Source organism: Serinus canaria, chromosome 3 (genome assembly GCF_022539315.1).
Source record: "Serinus canaria isolate serCan28SL12 chromosome 3, serCan2020, whole genome shotgun sequence".
Taxonomy (NCBI): domain Eukaryota; kingdom Metazoa; phylum Chordata; class Aves; order Passeriformes; family Fringillidae; genus Serinus; species Serinus canaria.
Genome location: NC_066316.1, coordinates 53,853,991 through 53,862,692, shown reverse-complemented (window position 1 = coordinate 53,862,692; position 8,702 = coordinate 53,853,991). Strand labels below are relative to the sequence as shown.

The following is an 8,702-nucleotide window of genomic DNA, read 5'->3' as shown; positions in this document are numbered from 1 at the left end:
GTGGAGGCATGCTAATGAGCTCTAGGGGAATTAATTCAATCACCAGAAGCAACATTCCCACCTCGGGACTATTCTCCTCAGAGCAGCCAGCCTTCCTGGCAAAAAAGGTCTTTTCCTTCTGCTGTTTGGTGCAGGCTCAGAGCATGCCCAAGACATCCCTTTATCATTGCCTCAGGCTGCAACACAATCCTGAACTTCCTATGTGGATTGCTGTAGGGAAATAAGTTTTTCTGTCCATGCTCTTACCCAACAAACATCTAGGCAGACATTGGAGTGATGGGAAGCTGCACTTCCCCTGCAGAGCCGTGGCATAACTTTGCCTACAGGTTGCTGCTCGGTGCCAGCCTAGTCTGGTGTGACCATCAAACAGATGTATGCAGACAATCTGGAGCTTAGGGTTACTGAACTGGTGTTAACACCCATTGTCAGTGCTATTTTTGGATCCTGTCCATGTGGCTATTATTGGCTTAAGGATTTAGATTAAGCACTTTAAAATACCTTTGGGAAGCAGTGGAGAGAGGTTAGCAGAGAAATCAATTGCTGAAGGGGATGTGAAATCTTTACTTCTGGTGGCACTTAAGAACAGGCTGCATGAATGCCTTTCAAGGCTAATTTAGGTGTGGTGGGTTCAGTCTAGATGACCTCTTGGGATGCCATAGCAAGTAAGTCATCAACAAACATTTCTTTGGAAGAACAGCAGCCAACTTTGGCTAAGCCAACACACTCAGTCAGGGCCTAAGCAATAAGCTGGTTACATCTGTCAGTCTGAAAACTCCTCACAGGTACATGGACAGGCTGTGAGGCATTCTTGCCTGCTCCTGGAAGCCACCTCCCCTCAGGGCACCAGCGTGGGCATGAGGAAACGGCAGAGTCGAGGGCTCTGAGGAGGATTATCCCAACTTTGCTTCAGCTCCCTAGACAGCTTTGTCTGAGCAGGAAAGTTCCTCCACATGTTCTGAAAGGTTTAAAAATGGTTTTTCTCCATCTGATGAAAGTTAAGTGCTGTGCAGTGGTATCGTGTGAGGGATGTCTGAGGTGTCTCTGCCTATCTTGGCTGTCTTTGGTCTGTGGTTAAGTTTAGACAGGATGATGCCCAGCAACTATCTGAAGCCTTAAACTCCATTTTCTCTAAATTTTACACTCCTATCAGGAAATAAATCCCTCTTTGATTGGGGGTAGAATTGAAAAGCTGGCAGGTCACTGTCTTCATTGCTATGTCTGCAGATACAAATTCACTCAGTTACTGCGTAACTGTGAGTGACACAGAGGGCATCACAGGCCAGAGCCCAGTTCAAAAGTGAAAGAATCACATAACTCATGGTAAGAGTGACAATAGACACAATCTCACTGCTGATATGCTCAGAGAAGATAGAGGCGACAGAGTGGCAAATACTTGCTTTATGTTGGCTGCAATACTGATAAGGCCTTCCTGTAGCTCCTTTCCTACATAACTGCATTATTCACTTAATACTGACCACTGTTCAGCTAACATCACTCTTTCTGCTTTTTCTAATGAAGAAAAACATTTTTGCTTTCATTATCTTATGACCAACAGCGTTAACAAGCCTGTTTAACTGCAGTAAATCCTCTTTCTGTTTTGTGGGGCATCTAATACAGCTTTTGGCAGTGACAGCAGCAGCAATGGTTCTCCATATGGCCAAGCCTTTCTTGCCACCTGTACTGAAGGAGCGCATTTGTCTGACATAGCATCCTGGTGAGCTTTCAGCAAAAATAAAGTCACATCACACCGTGTCCAGGTTTGGTTTGGCTCATCAACAACCAGCTGTTTCCAAACAGTTTCTCTTCATCCAGAGCCAGACTGGACTTCATAAAAGTGCTCCTGGTAAAAGCAAATAAAAAATGCTGAATAAAATGTTTAGTGCATATCTCATGTACTCCTGATTAACTACCAGGTGAGAGGGTCCTTAGAACCATTCAGTTACAGTTTCCTATGGGAAACTATGGACAGTTTCTGTCCCATGACAGAAGCTACAGATGGTTTATTGCGTGGATTTGATGTATTTCTAGAAAAGAGCAGGTAGCAAAGTCTTGATTTGAGCTTTCCTGTGATTCCAGCTTATTCACAACTGGGATTCTGATTCATACTTAGGTTAAGGCTCTTCAACTATGAAGTGTTCTTAGATCAGTTGGGCACCTTAGAAATTGTTATTCACTAATTTCTTCTTTTCCAGTCCATTCCACTTCTATCAATGTACTGAGTCAATTTCCACTCCATTTCAGTAACTTCACAAGAGAAATAACACTCATGAACAAGCTCATAGCTTGTTCCAAATTGGGAGCAAAGTGGGACAATAGAATAATACTGCACTTGCATGGGATGGATAGCAGAAGAGAAGCTGACAGTGAAGAGGTAAATTTAGACAGGCACAGTTCTTTAAAATAACATTCAGAAATTAAACTATATTTGGGTTAATGCACTTTTAAAAGAAATCAAGAGAAACAAACAGTAGTATGCAAGGAATGTGAGGAAAGAACAGAGTTTCAGGACTGAATCTAGATCAACAGGCCAAACAAAATGAAGAAAAGTGGCGTCAGTAATGACATACATAATCTTTTTTTTATGACAACACATCCTGGTGGATCACAGGACTCCAAAAGCTTGAAATGCCAAAAAGTTTTAGATATTTCCCATGACCTAGCTTACAGTGGATCTGATGCTAATGTTCCTCATGCCAACACACCACAATGCAGTTTGGCAGTATGAAACACTATTACAAGTGAAAGCAGCAGTTGGTGAAGTATAACAGCTGCTCAGATATTCTACTTGAAGATTCATTATTAATTCTTCTACATTAAAGAGATTGCTGAAGTTGGATCATTTTATTGCTGTACCTCTTGCATCTTTTCAAATCCAGCAAGTCTGGTGGAAAATGCATGAGGTTGAAGAATGCAATATGTCTCTATGAAATTAGAACCCATTTCTCCTCCAGGTTTTCCTTCCCTCAAATTTGTGCTATGTTCAGCCTCATCAAAAAAAGGGGACAGTGATCATTGTCCAGTTCCTTCTTGTCAGGCCAAATCTGTGGTGATCGTCAATTCAGAGTTTTGTGACTAGAAACTCATGTAAAATCCCTTAGAATTTTTTTATTTGATTCAGATTTGTTCAGTTTTCTTCAAAACTAAAGAGGAATCAATTTATATGAAGAGAGGAAATTAAGAGATCTGCAGCACATAGATGGGTTGTGCATTTTTGGAGAAATGTTTGCAGGTATTTGGAGGGGGTTTGTGCTTTCTGTTTGTTAATTTGAATATTAGCTTTAATATTTGACAGCTTTATGGTTTTTTATGGTGACTTGGTCTCAAAGCTTTCTCAGAAAGTCTCTCTCCTCATCTTCCTGAGATGCAGGAAGCGCCTCAGAAAATTTCCCACTTGTAAATGTTGCAGTGACAAATATGTTATAAACTTCACTATGTGTGGATATTACACAGGCACAACTTTTGCACCTCCATATTCCTCCTCATTTCTGATACAAATGAAATAGCTCTTCTCCTCAGTTAGCCTCTCATCACTTTTTACACCCACCAAGCTTTTATTGTCATTCTTCTCTCTTCAACATGATACACATACTTAGCCCAGCTCGGTAGCGTTTCTGTCATATTGAGAAAAGTCTGACAGCATCTTTGGCTTTCCTAATTGAGCCAAAGAAACCCAGCATGCCAGGTATTTCTCAGAGTAGAGGATTTTCTCTGCTTCCAGGATTAGACCATGGCAATCTCAGTGGCCACAAATCGTATCTGCAATTGGTATGTAAAAATCTATCATGGAAAGCTGCATGCTGGAGTAGTTTGTGTCTCCATGTGCCATATGTTTAAGTGAAAGAGTGTGACAATCACAGCAGCACACTGTCCAGAAGTCATAAGCAGTTAACAAAATGCAACATGATTGTTGGCAGGCCTGCTGGTCTGGGTCATGCAGCCAAAGCTGAATTTATAAAACACGGTAAACAGGATGGCAAGACAGGAAAGGCAGTTGGCATGTGAAACCATGCAGCAGCCTGACGGGAATGCTCTAAAACTGCCTCCCAGTTTCCCGGGTTTCATGTTACCATTTCTTTCTGCCTGTCTGGCCCAGATGAAGACTTATCTACCTGTCCTTCCACAAGAGCCTAGCTCTTGAGAAGTAAGTTTAAACATGGGTGCACCAAAGTTTTACTCAGCAGAGTAATCTCCCACATCTGAGGGTCATAAAGGATGTTGCAGTTAGACTTCTGTGCTAGAAGTAAGCTCAATTGTTTCACAGTAGAGAGAAAAAGGTTCACAGCCACTTGGAGCCACTTCCCAATTAGGACTGCTGGGCCACATTTTCGTGTGTGGCACATGGTGGCACAGACACCTAGCTGCACTATCCCCCATCCTGTCCATGCTGTGTTGTCCCTGCAGAAGAGAGGGTCTGTCTTCTTATGCTGGGCATAAGTGCATTTGATGGGGCTCTGATCTCTGCCAAATAAAAAAAGAAAAAGGAGTGGATTGGGTGTTTTATGCGGGAAGGAGGGAGTTGTTTGCACTCAGGCAGCAATTACACCCTGAAATCCAGAGGCTGACGGTTGCTGCTCCAGGGCAGCCGACTGCTTCCTGCAGCTGGCTGCTTAATACTGCAAAGGTGATGAAACCTGAAGGGAGCCACTGAATAGGTGGTAATTATGACTGACACAATGACGGCTTGTGCAGACATGTAACTGTGAAACAAAACACCGCAGTTAGCTAACAAGAGATCAGTATAAGTTTTTTCACTGGCACTGTGTCTCCTGTCTGACACTTCTGAAATTGGAGGGAAAAAAAGCATTGTGAGCTTCAGCATTCAGAGACAGAATAGGCCAGACAAGCTGAGGGTGGAAAGCCAACACTGTCCCTTTCAGGATGATTGTAGCAGACTCTGTTTTCATGTTGATTTCTGAAAACCTGTTTCTCTTACTTGCAGTTTTTTCTTTCATAAACATTTCTTTTGGGTTGTGTCTGTGTGATATGGTTGACTACACTGCACCTCCATCTCTCTCAAGCACAGAATCATTTGAAGAGTTTCAAATAACTATAACAGGGCATTTCTGGATCCAATTCCATGGTAACTTATTATTCTCTTTTCTATTTTTTTATGTAGGGGACAGAGAGACTTTCTTGAGTTATAAAATCATGCTTTTATACAGACGGCGAAGGAAAGGACACTGGGACATCCTGTTCAATCAGCACATCTTTGGAACTTCCTGAAGTGTTAATGGACAAAAAAAGTCCTTTCCCTGCCCAGTGAGAATATCTGAGATAAATCAGAAATCTTCTAGGTTTCTATAATAATAGTTGTAGCTAGGAAACAGGAGAATAAGGACTCAAATTCCTTACTAACAGACTAAGCACTGATCTGTACACCTTCTTTCTTTCCCCTTCTTTGAAGTGGAACATGAAAATGCCTGGGCACAAGAACTGCTTTTAATCCCATATGAAACTAGCATCCAAAGTTCACAGCTGAGATGGGAATTAGGCAGAGGAGGAACCTGTACCAGACGAGAGCCCTAAGAGCATGCATGCTAAGAATGGTAGGAGAAATTATTTCTGCCACCCAGTGTGAAAAAGAGACAAAAAAATCCACTCTGTTGCTGGAAATCTTATGCAGAGGAAGTTTTTCCAGAAGTAGTGTAATTCCACAAAAGATGTCCATCTCAATCGATATATACTTTTTAATTAAAAACTTTTTTTCTGAAAATTTCCAGCTGTTTGCTGATTATGCCAACAGTGGATTTTCTGTCCATGGAAACTCAATAGTATGGTCTTCACTAATATACTCTTCTGGAATTACCCAATTCATAAACCCGTTACATCTCCTTTTCATCTCTGGAGATTTTCTTATACAGGAAAGTGGAAAGTCTCTGCTTCACCCAGCAGCCCTGCTATTCCTTGGGAAGAACCTCCTGATCCCCACACCCACCAGTCAGAATTCAGGCAAACCCTGGCAAACACTCCAGCAAACATATAAAAATCATCCATTTTACTTCTGGCCTTTGCAGAATGATTTTATCTCTTCTTGTCGCACTCGTGAAATTTTTCTGTGGTGTCTAAACAACTAACTGTACAGCTCAAGGACCATATCTTTTAATCTCTGCTTAAAGAGGCTGTGATGCAAAGTTAGCATAATGTAGCTTACACAAAAGTGAATGGAAAATACTTCATCTTTATGCAACTACAGATTGTTGTTCAATGGCCAGTGGTTTTGTTTATGCAGTTTGTCTCTTGTTCAGGAGACATACACGTGTTCTAGATTTTGGGCTAATAAATATAGGGAAAAACTGGACAAAAACTGCAATCCAATTTATATTTCTTCAATTTTTCACCGTGTTGAAACAATATGATTCATCCACCTTTGTTTCTGAGGCTGGAGAGGGGCCTATGGAAAGCAGCTGCTGTATAAGTAAACATATAGAATTATGTTTGTGTCCCTCCCCTGTGGCATATACCAGCTTTGGTTACCAGCCATTTATTTCTCCTACTGTGCAAAACTCTGAACACTGAGAATTAGCTAAAAGCAGGTTTTCCTTTTCTGGATTTTAATAGAGAAAAAAATAGTGAGTGTGCCTTTAGGGCTGCTTTCTAAATTCTACTTTGGATTCAGTTCTTACCTAGATGTTGTTTAAATGCATTAGGCTGTCACTCCATCTACTCTAGCATGCTGTCTTGGGCAGTGGCCAGTGCTTTCCCAGAGGAGCTTTACATGCCTGAAGGAGAAAAGGATGGTAGGAAAATAGCAAGGTGTATGATCAGTAAGAGGAAAGACACACATCTGAAGTTATTGCCTCTTACTCACAGCTCTCCTTACATCACCTGGAGCAAACAATATAATAGCAGGTGCACGTAGTGCAGCCCCACGACACACAGATCCCTGGAAATGCAATGCCAGGAGGGAGATGCTGGGAAATGTCTGCATAATTGCGTTAGAACCATGGAGTAAGCCTGCACGTTTGAAAAGGCAAGAAAATCTGCTGTTCTAGATTGTCCTTCACCATGCCTAAGAGAACCAAGGAACAGTGATATTAGAAGCTTTAGCTCTGTTTCAGAGAATCCAGGTCTGAGCCTGCTTTCTGTCATCCTGTGATAGCCACGGATACAGCATTGGTACAGTCAGTACCACACATTCCACAGTACAAATAAATAGAGATTTATAGAGTAATTGAGGTGTGAAGGGCACCCCAGAGGCCTGTGCTTGTCTGCTGATCAAAGCAGGACCAATTTCAAATGTAGAGGTAACATTAAAAATTATGCAATCACTTGTGTCCTGTCTCATACAGTCAGCACGTCACCAAGAAATCAACCTTACCATGTTTGGGGAGAGCTAGGAGGGTCAACATGGAACACCATGAGGACCACAGGTCTACAGTGATAGATGACGCAGATTGGACATAAAATATGAAACAGCTTCATGAGTTTAAGTATCACTCACAGTGGCATCTCCAAATGGGGAGGAGAGGAAACATGACCATCACAGAAGTTGTACAGAAAACATTAAAAACAACAAAGTTGGATTTTCCTTCTTTTTTTTTTTAATTTCTGTGCATTTCAGATGGATTTTGATTGCATTATCAAAGCCTTAATTATAAACATCTGGGCTTGAATTTCTTTCCTTCTTCTTTAATAAATATAAAACTAGATTGTTACATAACCCTAAAATTCCAAAGTATGGGGGGGTTATATGTATAATCTGCAGAGGTGAATTGTCAGAGTTCACAAATTAATCACCAGAAGTTAGTGACACGTGAAACTGGGCAGGGAATCCTAACAGGCCCCCAGGAGGGTGTCTAAGGAGACACTTTGTAGAAATCTGTGCTGACTTTCTATAAAAAGAGTGCAGTGTAGTTAATTTTAACCACATATTATGCCTAATTAACTCATTATGCAAATATGCACATAATGAGCCGCTATCATCCAAGGGCCCAAAAATCCAACAACCGTGTTCTGAAAGGTCACATCCTAAACCTTTAATACAGAGAGTGAGAGAAAAGAAAAAAGAGTCAGGAGAATGAATAAAGCTCAAATAAAGGGCTTTACTTCTGGAAAGAACAACAGCAGGATCTTTTCAAAACATAACCACTTACCTTTTTAAGGAAAATAAATATGTAGTCTGTTCTGTCTCTTTTTCCCACGCCTACTCATCTCCTTTCATCTCTCTCCTCCAGTCCTCTCTTTCAGTGTTTCCAGTGAGCTTTTTTGTTCCACTTTCTGGGGCAGCTGAAGCCCTGAAGACCTTGAAAGAAGTATGACAGAGAGCTGTAGAGCAAAGAGGGATCAGAGTTGCAGAAAGCAGAGGTGGGCTGCCAGCACGTAGGGGTACAATAAGGATGGAAGTGGGGAGGGTTGTTTGGGGCTTCTCCCTTGCAAGAACCTACCAAAAAGCAAGGTCTTTCTGGGGAAAAAAAATAAAATGAAAAAAAAAAGTGAAAAAGCAGTCTGACTTCTGCTGTATTAATCCCAGCAAGAAAGTACTAGATCATTGAAAAAGTTGATCACAACAATCAGCCAGCTCATCAGTCCAGTGAATGCACTGGAAAATCATGTCCAGCAAACAATAATTATTTCCCTAAATGGGCACACGAGCACATATCCGCTCAATTTTAATGGAGAGGGTCCTCTTTTTTTCACAGACATAGGGCACTGTGACCTCTGCTTTTTTTCCTTGGGGCTAAACTTCCAGCTCTTAAAAACAT

At 41.4% G+C, this 8,702-nt stretch overlaps 1 long non-coding RNA gene across 1 annotated transcript; it reads right to left on the bottom strand.

The window, feature by feature from the left end:
- Nucleotides 1-345: 345 nt before the first annotated feature.
- LOC127059440 (uncharacterized) lies at nucleotides 346-8,356 on the bottom strand. The gene is made up of 3 exons (XR_007777284.1): nucleotides 8,094-8,356; nucleotides 6,624-6,719; nucleotides 346-1,840 (listed from the first exon to the last, which is right to left on the bottom strand). It is a non-coding gene; the product is annotated as an uncharacterized LOC127059440 (long non-coding RNA).
- Nucleotides 8,357-8,702: the final 346 nt, after the last annotated feature.